Genomic DNA, 11,042 nt, shown 5'->3' on the forward strand with positions numbered 1-11,042 from the left:
TATATATCAACATTATAAATAAAAAAGTTTTTAAAGGGAAAAATCATATTTTCCATTAAGCGAGGACAGTTAATGTAGAAAAAATGTGAATGTGAAGACAAAGACATTTATTGATCTGTTACTAAAATACTTCTGAGTAGCTGAATTCATTTACTAAAAATGGCTACAGGGATTAACTCAAAGGTTTTTGTTATATCTGAACGGGAAGAAAATCAAAAGATAGATAGAAAAATAATTTTTTTAAAATTTTAGGTTAGCCAGGCATGGTGGCGCATGCCTATAATCCCAGCACTTGGGAGGCTGAGGCAGGAGGATCGCTGTGAGTTCGAGACCAGCCTGGACTACATAGTGAGTTCCAGGTCAGTCTCAACTACATACTGAGACCCTGTCTCAAAAAACCAAAAATAAATAAATAAATGAATAAAAATTAAAAAATAAATTTTAGGTTAAGCAGTTCTTGAAGCAAAATGGGAATTTAGAGTTTAGTGTGGGATTTGCTGACTTTGCATTGTTCATGATATAATTAGGCCCACACATCTAGAAAGTAGCTCGATATACAAGTTGAGGTGAGGTGAAGATACCTTCACTGGCATTCAGATTTCTAAATCATTAATGTAAATAAAATCAGTGGAAAGGATAAGATGATAGAAGGAGTTCTGGAATGGACTGTGTTCTCTCCAAATTTATATGTCGAAATTAAAAGAATCATATCACAGTGATATATGCACACCCATGTTTATAGCGGCCCAGTTTATAAGAGCTAAAACTTGGAAACAGCCCAAATGCCCATCAATTGGAGACTGCATAAAGAAAATGTGGTTTTTTGGAAACTTTAAAGGTGCTGCCAACTTTGGAAAAAGTCATCCCAATTTACTGTGTTGACTTGGCATTGTACAGAAATGGACAACCATATTGGTGTAGAAATGTTAATTTATTTTATTTTATATTTTTCCATATGTACAGGGGTAACACATCGTACTAAATATGTAAGGTCATATCTACGTGGGTTTGATTACAGAAACTAATAAAGTATTCTCTAAATAATGAAAAAAGAATAAGATAAGACTATAAGAGCGAGAAGCAATTTAAATATGTTCAGGGACCATTTTCATCTCCAGAATTAAGGATTATTTTGATGTTACATCATTGCCTTTTCTCTTTTACTTTCCTTTTTAGTTTTATTTAAGGATTCCCTATTTTTAATGTTCATACAGAGATTTCTTTAACTGAAATACCGAATAGTTTCTTTGGTGTGAAAAACTATAATAGTACACAGGATCCTAATGAGACAATTAATAATGTGAAATAGGAAATAAAGGGCTAAAGGTGTAAGGAAAGTGGAAAGGGTGGGGGAAAGGTAATAAGGGAGAGGAAAAAAATATGAGAAATTGAAAAAATGGAAATAAAGTGTTTGTAAATGGGGAGGGGAAGAGGGGGTGAAGGGAGGGCAGGGACAAGGGGAAAAATGAGAATCAGGACCTATTATGTAAAGATACAGAATCCCAATGATAAATGTAACTGTATTTGTATACCTAGATTGTACCAATATCCTCAATAAAAAAAAAGAAAATGTGGTTTTTCTATAAAATGGAATACTACTCAGCCATAAAGAATGAGAAATTAGAGTCATTATAGGAAAATGGATGCATATTGAGGGCATACTCTTTTTGGGGGGGTACCAGGGATCTAACTTGGGTCCTTGCACTTGCGAGGCAGGCGGTGGAACCACTGAGCTAAATCCCCAGCTAGGGCATACTCTTAAATGAAATAAATAGGACACACATGTAAATACCAAATAGTTTCTCTGGTGTGAAAAACTAAAAGTGTAAATAAGATTCAAAGTGTATAATTGACAATGTGAAACAGGAAGAAGAGCTAAAGGAGTAGGAGAAGTGGGAAGGGCAGGGGAAAGGAAAGAGGGAAAAGAAAAAATATGAGTAAAGGAAAAAATGGAAACAAAGTCTTTGTAAATAGGGAAGGGTGGAGGGGATGAAGGGAGGGCAGGGGTATGAGGAAAAAATAAGAACTAAGATCTGTCATGTAAAGGTACAAGATCCCAGTGATGAATGTAACTATACTGTATACCTAAAAAGTACCAATAAGCTCAATGAAAAAAAATTTATATGTTGAAAGCATGACTCTCAAATATAATTAATAGTATTAGGAGGTGGGGCTTTGAGGAGGGTCCTGTGGGTAGGACTCTCATGAATGGGACTAGTGCCCTTATAAAAAGGGAACACTGAGAGCTCTTATATTCTCTTTCTGACACACCAGAATATAAGCGATAGTTTGTAGTCTTAGATGAGGGTCCTCACCAGAATATGACCATTTGGGCTCTGTGATCACAGATTTCCAGTCTTTAAAACTGTAAGAAATTCATTTCTGTTTACAAGCCATCCAGTCTGTGATACTTTGGCACAGCAGCCTGAACTAACTAAGGCAAATTCTGTGAGAAAAGAAGTAAGCAAAAGGTGGAAGGTTATATCAACAATTAAACTGCAAGTGGTGAAAACTTACTCCAAACAGGAATCCAAGAACTGATCTTTAAGAAGAGAACCAGAAGTGTGTAAGTCATGAAAACTACAGCAATAGAGATTTTGAGAAAAAGGAAAAACAGCCAATAGCATCAAACATAAAAAGAAAAGCAAAATTTCACCTATAAGAAGAAAATGAGATAAAACTAAACAAAAACTTGCCAGGCATGGTGAGGCATGTCTGTAATCCCAGGACCCAGGAGGCTGAGGCAGGAGGATCACCATGAGTTTGAGGCCAGACTGGGCTAGTAAGGCCATCCTGAACTACAAAGCAAGACCCTGTCCCCCAACAAAAAACTAAAGAAATTTGTACTGGGGGAGTTGGAATTAGAGATTTAACATCTTAATGCCTTTATTTTCTCTGTGACGTAGGAAGTAAGATCTCAAGATATGTGTCTGTATTTAAGAGTCAAAGATAAGAGCAAAATATAGATTTGAAATTAAATATCAAAGATACTAAACAAAAATGGTAATAGAGGTCCTGATATCTATGAAAGTGAAATATCATTAGAGATTTGCTTTTTTAAATATGTAATAGCAATGTACTTATAGCTTACCCATGGCAATGGTGTTAAAACAAACAGAAAAAAAATAATCTAAGACTCTTGTTACTGTTCATATTACACAGATGCCTAGCAAGATGTCTGGCATTCAGTAGACATGCAATCAGTATTTGTTGAATGAATGAAGAAATGAAAGTAGGGGACATCATAAATATACCCCAGAAGATACTAAGACAGGTTTTATTGCAACTGTTTATAATTTAAAGATGTATAAGTACATACCTACATTGATATACCAACATTTAACACATAGGATATTTCCTACTTTGATAAGTACAAATACATTACCAGGTCTTATCAAACCTGAGCAAGATCCAGCAACAATTTTGTTTTGTGTACTCTTTGTAGTCTGAATATGTTGCAAACAGTTTGCATCAGAGTAACAGAAAATACTTTAATTTCTGATAATTTAATTTCAAAGTATCAGAAAATAAAAGTTTAATTTGAAAGTATCAGAAAACATCAAAATACATTTATCAAAAGGAGACTAGGCAGATAATGTAAGCACAAGGTAACTTAATACAACAATAATAGTAATAGATGCCTAAGAAGTTATTAAGTGTATATTATTTTATGTCACAAAAGGAAAATTTCCAACTTTTCTTTTACAAATTTCAAATGTACAGAAATGGTAAAACAACAGAATTACTGATATTTTTATATCTTTCATCTATATTCCCCAGTTGTTAATATTTGTCACCTTTATCTCTACCTCCTTTTTTTCCCCCTTTGATATTGTTTTGTTTTATTTTTGAGACAGGATCTCACCATGTAGTCCAGGCTGATCTGGAACTCGCTATGTAGCCCAGATTGGCCTCAAACTTTTGGTGATCCTTCTGTCTCAGTCTCGTCATTTTTTCTGAACCTTTCTAAAGTTGAAAACATAGTGTTTTACCCTAAACACACTAACATTTTTTAAATTAAATTAACATTAATTCATAACTGTCACTTGACATACAATCTATATTTAAATTTCCCCAATTTTCAAAAAAATAGGACAAAAATGGTCTTATATTTCTTTCCCAGAATTCAGATAAGTTTCATGCATTGCATTTGGTTCTCACATCTCTTCAATCTTTTAACCTATTCTAGATTTGATTGTTTCCTTGTGGTTATTCTCAAGTCAAGCTGTTTTCAACCCAAATACTACATAGATGCTGCACCCGTGAAGATTTATATAATAGTGGTACCTTGGTTCATGAACTTAATTCCTTCCACAATCCTGGTTGCAAACCGAATTGGATGAGAACCAAATCAAATTCAGTGGTAGGTTCAATGTTGACTTTATGGGGAAATTTGATTCATCCAATTCAGTTTGTGAACAGAATAGTGCAAAGAATTAAGTTCGTGGGCTTTCACTGCACATGGAATTATATTCTTGTGGCTGATGCTAAGTTTGATATCTTGTTTAATGTGGTGACACATTTCTGGTTGTAAAAGAACACTTTTCCTTTTATAATTAATAAGGGGTCTATGTGATGCTGTTATGAAACCATGAATCTGTCCTGTTTCCCAGCATCTTTCTCCAAATAATAACTTTAGCAATTACTTATGGTTCTCACCTGGGGGTAATTATTACATTGGAGGTTGCAAAAAAAGGTGATTTTTAAAAATCTGTCACCTCTTCTCTATAATCATCTAGAATTCTTCTCTGAAGAGCAGCTCTATTCCCATCACTCTTAATATCATTCTACCTCCCTCCTGGCCTTTCCCTTTGTCTTTCTTTCAATACTATGGGCTATGGAATTTGAAAAATAACTATACTGTAATACCTTAGTGTCACTATTTATTATCTTCCAATTGTTCCATATTGGATCAGTAGGAATCTTGCAGCAGGCTCTTTTTGGCGTAACCTAGTAAGTCTTTAACGTCCTTGCCCTTAAGTTTACCAATGCTCATTCTATGCAGGCTCAATTTATACATTTCCTGATCCAGATCTGGAATCATCCATGTCTCAAAGGAGTTCTGATTAGTTTTAGTGGAGAATTACATTTTAAAATCAAGATCTAGGAAACAAGTATATTTATTGCTACTTCTAAGCACCTCTTTCACCGAGCAGAGCTAAGCGCGCACACGCACGCACACACACACACATACACACACACACACACACACACTCTCCTATGTTCATGCTGCTACCTCAAATTTTAAAATCTAAATCCAACACCACAGAGTTCTTCTTCAACTTCCCTTGTTCCCTACTTGTTTTCCATTTATCTTACAGCAAAACCCAGATTCTTAATGTCAGTATATGTTCTTGTTTTTCTCTATCCCACAATAAATATTTACTTCTAGCGTTTTTTGTTACTTAGAACATATTCTGCTTAGTACTCAGAAGCAGAAGCACTAGGAAATGTAAACAAAAAGGGATCTGTTATAGGGACTTAATACTATGCAACTGTGGAATTGTCTGAACAAATTATATGAAGCTGGTGTTTTTGTTTCTGCTGCTGGAATCTAAAATCCTCAGATCAGATAGAAGAAGGAAAGATGGATGCAAAGTGGGAGAAGTAACATAAAGTGAAATTTGTGAGGTTGAGCTGGAATCTCTAGGGAGGGACTCTAGTCAGACTCTCGCTGCGTCTGACTCCTATCCCAGCTTCTGTAACAAACAGTCCCACAGGAGAAGCTGGTATACCTGTGCCACAGAATGAGATGCATCTCCCACTGAATAGCTGCAGTTCACATTGTCATTTCTGGCTTGCAGAGGAAAACCAACATGGGTCTCTTAGAATTGCCTCCCAAATATATTTCTTACAGCCTTGGCGAAGGGAGTTTGCCCTGGATCCTCCCAGGGAATCTATTTAAGGAGTGGCTGAGTAGGTATTATAGGATGGAAAGGAATTCTGGGAGGCCTCTGCAGTTGAGCTAATTTGATGGTGTAAAACTACAGTCAAAGAACTACATTCAAAAGATACTGGAAGTCATCATTTTCTTTGCACAATTATCTCATCAATTTGCTATGTAAGTAGGTTCATTTATTTAGATTCTACATTTTTATTTGTCTCATAATATTAAAAAATAGATTAAGAGAAGTCACACTTCCAGTTTATCCCCCTCTATCTTTCTGTTCTCATTATCATTCTCATTATCATTCACATACACATTCAGAGTAGTTCCCCGATTCATGGGGAGACATTTCAAGGCTCCTAGTGGACGCCTGAAACCACACATAGTGCTGAACTTTATGTGTTCTATTTTCCTCTACATACACACCAATGATTGGATTTTATTTACACACTAGGCCCAGTAAGATGTGAACAAAAATAACTAATAACAAAGTGAACAATTATTAGCAATATACTGTAATTAACTTGCCAGTTTCATTAGTGGTGTGCTCTGGGGACGTTATAAATACAGTAAGGATTACTTGACCTCAAGCACTGGGACACCATGACAACTGATCTACTATCTGAGATGGCTACTAATAGTTATGACTAATAGGTAGGTAGCATACATAGTGTGGATACACTGGCCAAAGGGATGATTTACATCCTAGGTAGGATGGAGTGCTATGGTGCAAGATTTCATCACTCTATTCAATGGCATGCATCTGAAACCTTATAAATTTATCTCCAAAACTTTCCATTTAACATTTTCAGATCACAGATGATCATAGGTAACTGAAACCATGGAAAGAAAAATCACAGATTGAGGGGAATGCTCTAAAATTTTATATAGTTTCCCCTTATTTTTTGCCAAAAGGTAACATAATGTATACAGTTTTTTTGCACCTTGCAATAAAAACTTGTGAACTTAAAAACTTTAACACTGAAAAAAGAACTTTAACACTGAAAAATAACAAATTCACAAAGAATATTTCAAAGAACTCTGTACCTATTAACACACCCAAGAGTAGTAAAAACAAGATGTTATAAGGTAAAATAACATTCAGATGTAAATATCCATTGTTAAATGTTAGGAATATAATATCCTAATAAATTTCATGAGTCTAGAAGCAAGGTCTTTCAAGGGCAAACATTAGTCTGGGAAATGTGAGTGGAACGTACTTACTATATTCGTGAGATCCTGCCCCATAATTAAAGTATTTGGACAAAAAATTGAATTCCACAAGGGGTTTCCAAGTGCCTATCAATGGGAAGGTTGGGCTGAATCAAACTCATGATTCTATTTTTCATTCACACCTAAATAGTTTCTGAGAATAACCTTCTATTAAACAATACTGGATGTGTTATTCATAAAATGACTTTGATTCATGAGGAAAACATTAAACTGGAATCAGCTACACATCACTGAACCTAGCTGGAGCCAAAAACCTTATAAGAGACTGTTTACTTGTCTTTCAGGTGTGGACAATATTGGTGTGGAATCATACCTGGCTGGGCAGGTCTGGCTGACTGATGGGAGTACCCAATGTCTATCAGAATGCAGGATTTAAGACAGAAATGCTGGCTGGAAACAAACTCATCTTCAAGGAAGAAAGGTTCAGACATAGCAGGAAAGCTTCTCACAGTATTTCAGTTAGCTGAAAATTGCTTCTAAATGTCTAAGGGTCACCTAGAGTTGCTTTCCAACTTCAAAGGGAGGGGTTCACTCTGTTTCTGCTCAGACCGCAATCTGGCTTGGCTCAATACAGGTTCCAGGAACACTTTTTGGAGTAGAGAGCTTCAGGACATCAAAAATGTCTATTGTAGCATTGAGCCTGGGGGGCGGGGGGAGTACCCAGGAAAAGACAGGCCTTATGCAATGATAAGGAACCCCCACACATTTTTGCATGCAGTGGACACTCCAAAAGCTGGAAACAAGTAGATAAAGTCTTGTTCATGAGCGCACTGAGGTACATATTGGTGAATCTGAGTAATAAAGGGAAGGGAATGACTGGGTCTACATCTCCCTGGAATCAGATAAGGGTAAGTGGTCAGTTCTACAGAGTAGCCAGTTCATTACGCAGAATAAGACCTTTAGTGTTGGGTTTTTGTTGTTGTTGTTGTTGTTGTTGTTCTGTTTTGTTTTTGCAGTACCCAGGATTGAACTCAGGACTTTGCCCTTGCAAGGCAGGTGCGGTGCCACTGAGCTAAGTCCCAAGCCCACCTATAGTGGTTTTAAAACATGCTCATTCGATCTGGTCACCATGAGCCTGAGGGCTGATGCTAAGGGGTAGATAGAGTTGTGTATGTGGCTTCACTTCTTCCATTGAAAGTAGATCTATCCTCATTTTGAAATTTGAGGCTTAGTGACTTCTCTGTGTCCAATAAAATGTAGCAGAATTGACCCTATGTGACTTTGGAGGCTGGATCATAGCACACAATGCAGCTTTTACCTTGCTTACTGGGACACTAGCATTTGAAGCCCTTAGCTGCCTTGGAAGAAATCTGAATACCAGGGCCGTCACTTAGAAGGACACGCAGACCACATGGAGAACATACATTGAGGCTGATTGGATGACTGACTCAGCTGAGGTCACAGTTCCAACCACTAGTCATGTAAGTAAAATGTCCTCCAGAGTATTGCAGTCCCCAACTACTGAGACCTCCCCAGGTACTGAGTTTGCCTCAGCTAAACTCCCAGACATGAAGTCCAGATAACCCATCTTTGCTATGCCTTATCTGAATTGTGACTGAGAGAGTAACCTTACATTTTGTCAAGAGCAAAACTAAAATGTTTGAGCCTCACAAGTTAGCTTAGACTGACATTACTACAATGCTCATTTTCTAGATTAAAATGCAAAGCAATAAACAAGAATTTTAGCTTACCTGTGTTCAGATTATATAACCAAACAGTAGCTCATTGACAGTAAAATCTTTATTTCAGACTCCAAAGATTATTTCTTTGTTGTTTCTTCTATGATGGCACTGTAGGATGGCCTATGAAAATAAGAATATTCACAGCTTGAAAATAGGATGAGAAGACATTGAATGAATGGAAACTAACAAGAATTAGTATTAAATAGATAGTTCAGCCACCAGCAGAAAAGTAATCCTGTAAGATATTATTGGGGTGCTATAATCCTCTAGCACTCTAGGCAGCTGATGCAGGAGATGAAAAAGTTTGAGCATAGTCTGGGTAACACTGATTTAGTAAGACCCTGTCTCAAAAAAAAAAAAAAAGGTGAGGGTTGGGATGCAACTTGGTACAAAGGCTTGAGGTTCAGTCCTTAGTGGGGACCTATCTTCAGGTCCCCTGTCATAGACCTGTCACTCTATGTTGATGCTGATAAATAAGCCTACCATTTAAAATGGAACCAATGGGGGAAAACTAAGAAATTTTCATGTTATAATGATATCTTTCAGGGGCTAATTTTTAAAAAGTGAAATAGGACACTTAGAGAATAAAATAAAAACAACAGACAAAAACACCTGCCAATTGTTTCTGATAATGGCAACGGAAAAGGTTGGCTGGTTGATGGTGCTACTTCAGTCTGCTGAAAAACATCGTGTTTAAGAAGGGTGCTCCAGACTAGCCCAGCTCCATGACATCATCCCTAGCATTATTTTCATTTATTGCATTATTTGGCAAAGTACCTTCTGATTTAAATTTTGTTCCTCAAGAAAACTTTCCTACTTGGAAAAGAACATACAACGAAATTGACAAAGCATACAATGCTCATTTGATAGGTGGTATTTTTAAAGGTAGGAATTAGTATTGGATACATCAAGCAGCCACATACACAACTCTATCTACCCCTTAGCATCAGCCCTCAGGCTCATGGTGACCAGATCGAATGAGGTATTCCTTCAGAAATCAGAAGGTCAGTTTTCTCTCTCTCCAAGCATCCTAAATAATAAGGTGGAAACTGATGACAATCTCCACCCCCTAAGGAAAGCACAAAAAGGCAGAGACCACTCAAGCTTTCATGACTTCACATTCAGGTCACTTCAACAATTAATTGCATATTATCAGTAACTGCTACTGTGTTTCTCACTGTTTCTCCCTTAAAATTTTCTGATTATTTGCCCTTTCTTTTAATGCATTTTTAACAATGTATTTTTATATTTTAAACTCCATTCTGTAAGTACGCACCTCAAAGAGAATACACATCTCCTAAGGTGGTTGTTTTGTACACAGTTTGCTAAGAATGCCTTGGAATATTCTGTTCACAAAAGCTGGAAATACTTATTTCCACTGATTTTCTTCAAAATAAAAATGACTAGTTTTGATGCTTTGGATGTCTAGAATATTATGTGCTTTGCATGCACCGTAGTACACGAAAGCACTCGATTGATATGCGTTCTTGTCTTTTTTTGGTACCGGGGATCGAACATGGGTCCTTGCTCTTGAAAGGCAGGCGACAGCACCACTGAGCTAAATTCCAATATTTGTTAAATAAATCCAAAAAGAGGATTAATACACCAAAGAAAACATTCTTTTTTCCACAAAGATGAGAGGAAGAGCGTTTAGATATGTAGTCCAGGATGGCTTTGAACTCACTATATGGCCCAGCGTGGCCTCAAACTTGTGTAGATCCTCCTGCCTCAGCCTTTCCAGTGCTGAGATTACAAGATTGCGCCACCACGCCCCGCTTCTATTTGGACTCATTTTAACAGGTCCTTCAAGGGAAGGGTGCAGGCACCATACTGACAATTAGCTGTTCCGCGCTGTAATGGAAATAACAAGTGATAGGATTTCCCCCGCCTTCCTCCCTTTGGGATTTCAATTTCTCAAACACCATCTCTACGCTTCTAGTAAATCCTACATTGTAGAACAGGCTGAAGACCGAGGAGATCAGAACAAAGTCGGAAATCGGAGCCATGAAAACCATAGAGCCCAGGAAAAGTGCAAACGCACGGGAGGGATGAGGGGAAAGTACCCACACACACAACACGATGGCGAGAGGGCGCTCCAAGGATGACGTCACGGTATCGGGTGACGTCACGACCGTGACACTCGCGTGACGCCGTTGCCGCGGCGACTTCTCGTCGTCTCCGCCCCCTTCGACCGCCCCCTCCTCCCCGCGTCCTTCCCCCAATCCCCTCAGGCTCGGCTG

The 11,042-nt window shown here is 37.5% G+C and overlaps 1 long non-coding RNA gene across 1 annotated transcript in view; it reads right to left on the reverse strand.

Moving 5' to 3' along the window:
- The window catches only part of LOC104867338, a 24,693-nt gene extending 15,777 nt beyond the window's left edge, over positions 1–8,916 (reverse strand). The window contains exon 1 of the long non-coding RNA XR_781735.1: positions 8,812–8,916. This is a non-coding gene — a long non-coding RNA (uncharacterized LOC104867338). The remainder of the gene's footprint in view (positions 1–8,811) is intronic.
- Between the last annotated feature and the right edge of the window lie 2,126 nt (positions 8,917–11,042).

This window comes from Fukomys damarensis, unplaced genomic scaffold (assembly GCF_012274545.1).
Source record: "Fukomys damarensis isolate Sample0158 unplaced genomic scaffold, DMR_v1.0_HiC HiC_scaffold_16, whole genome shotgun sequence".
Classification (NCBI taxonomy): domain Eukaryota; kingdom Metazoa; phylum Chordata; class Mammalia; order Rodentia; family Bathyergidae; genus Fukomys; species Fukomys damarensis.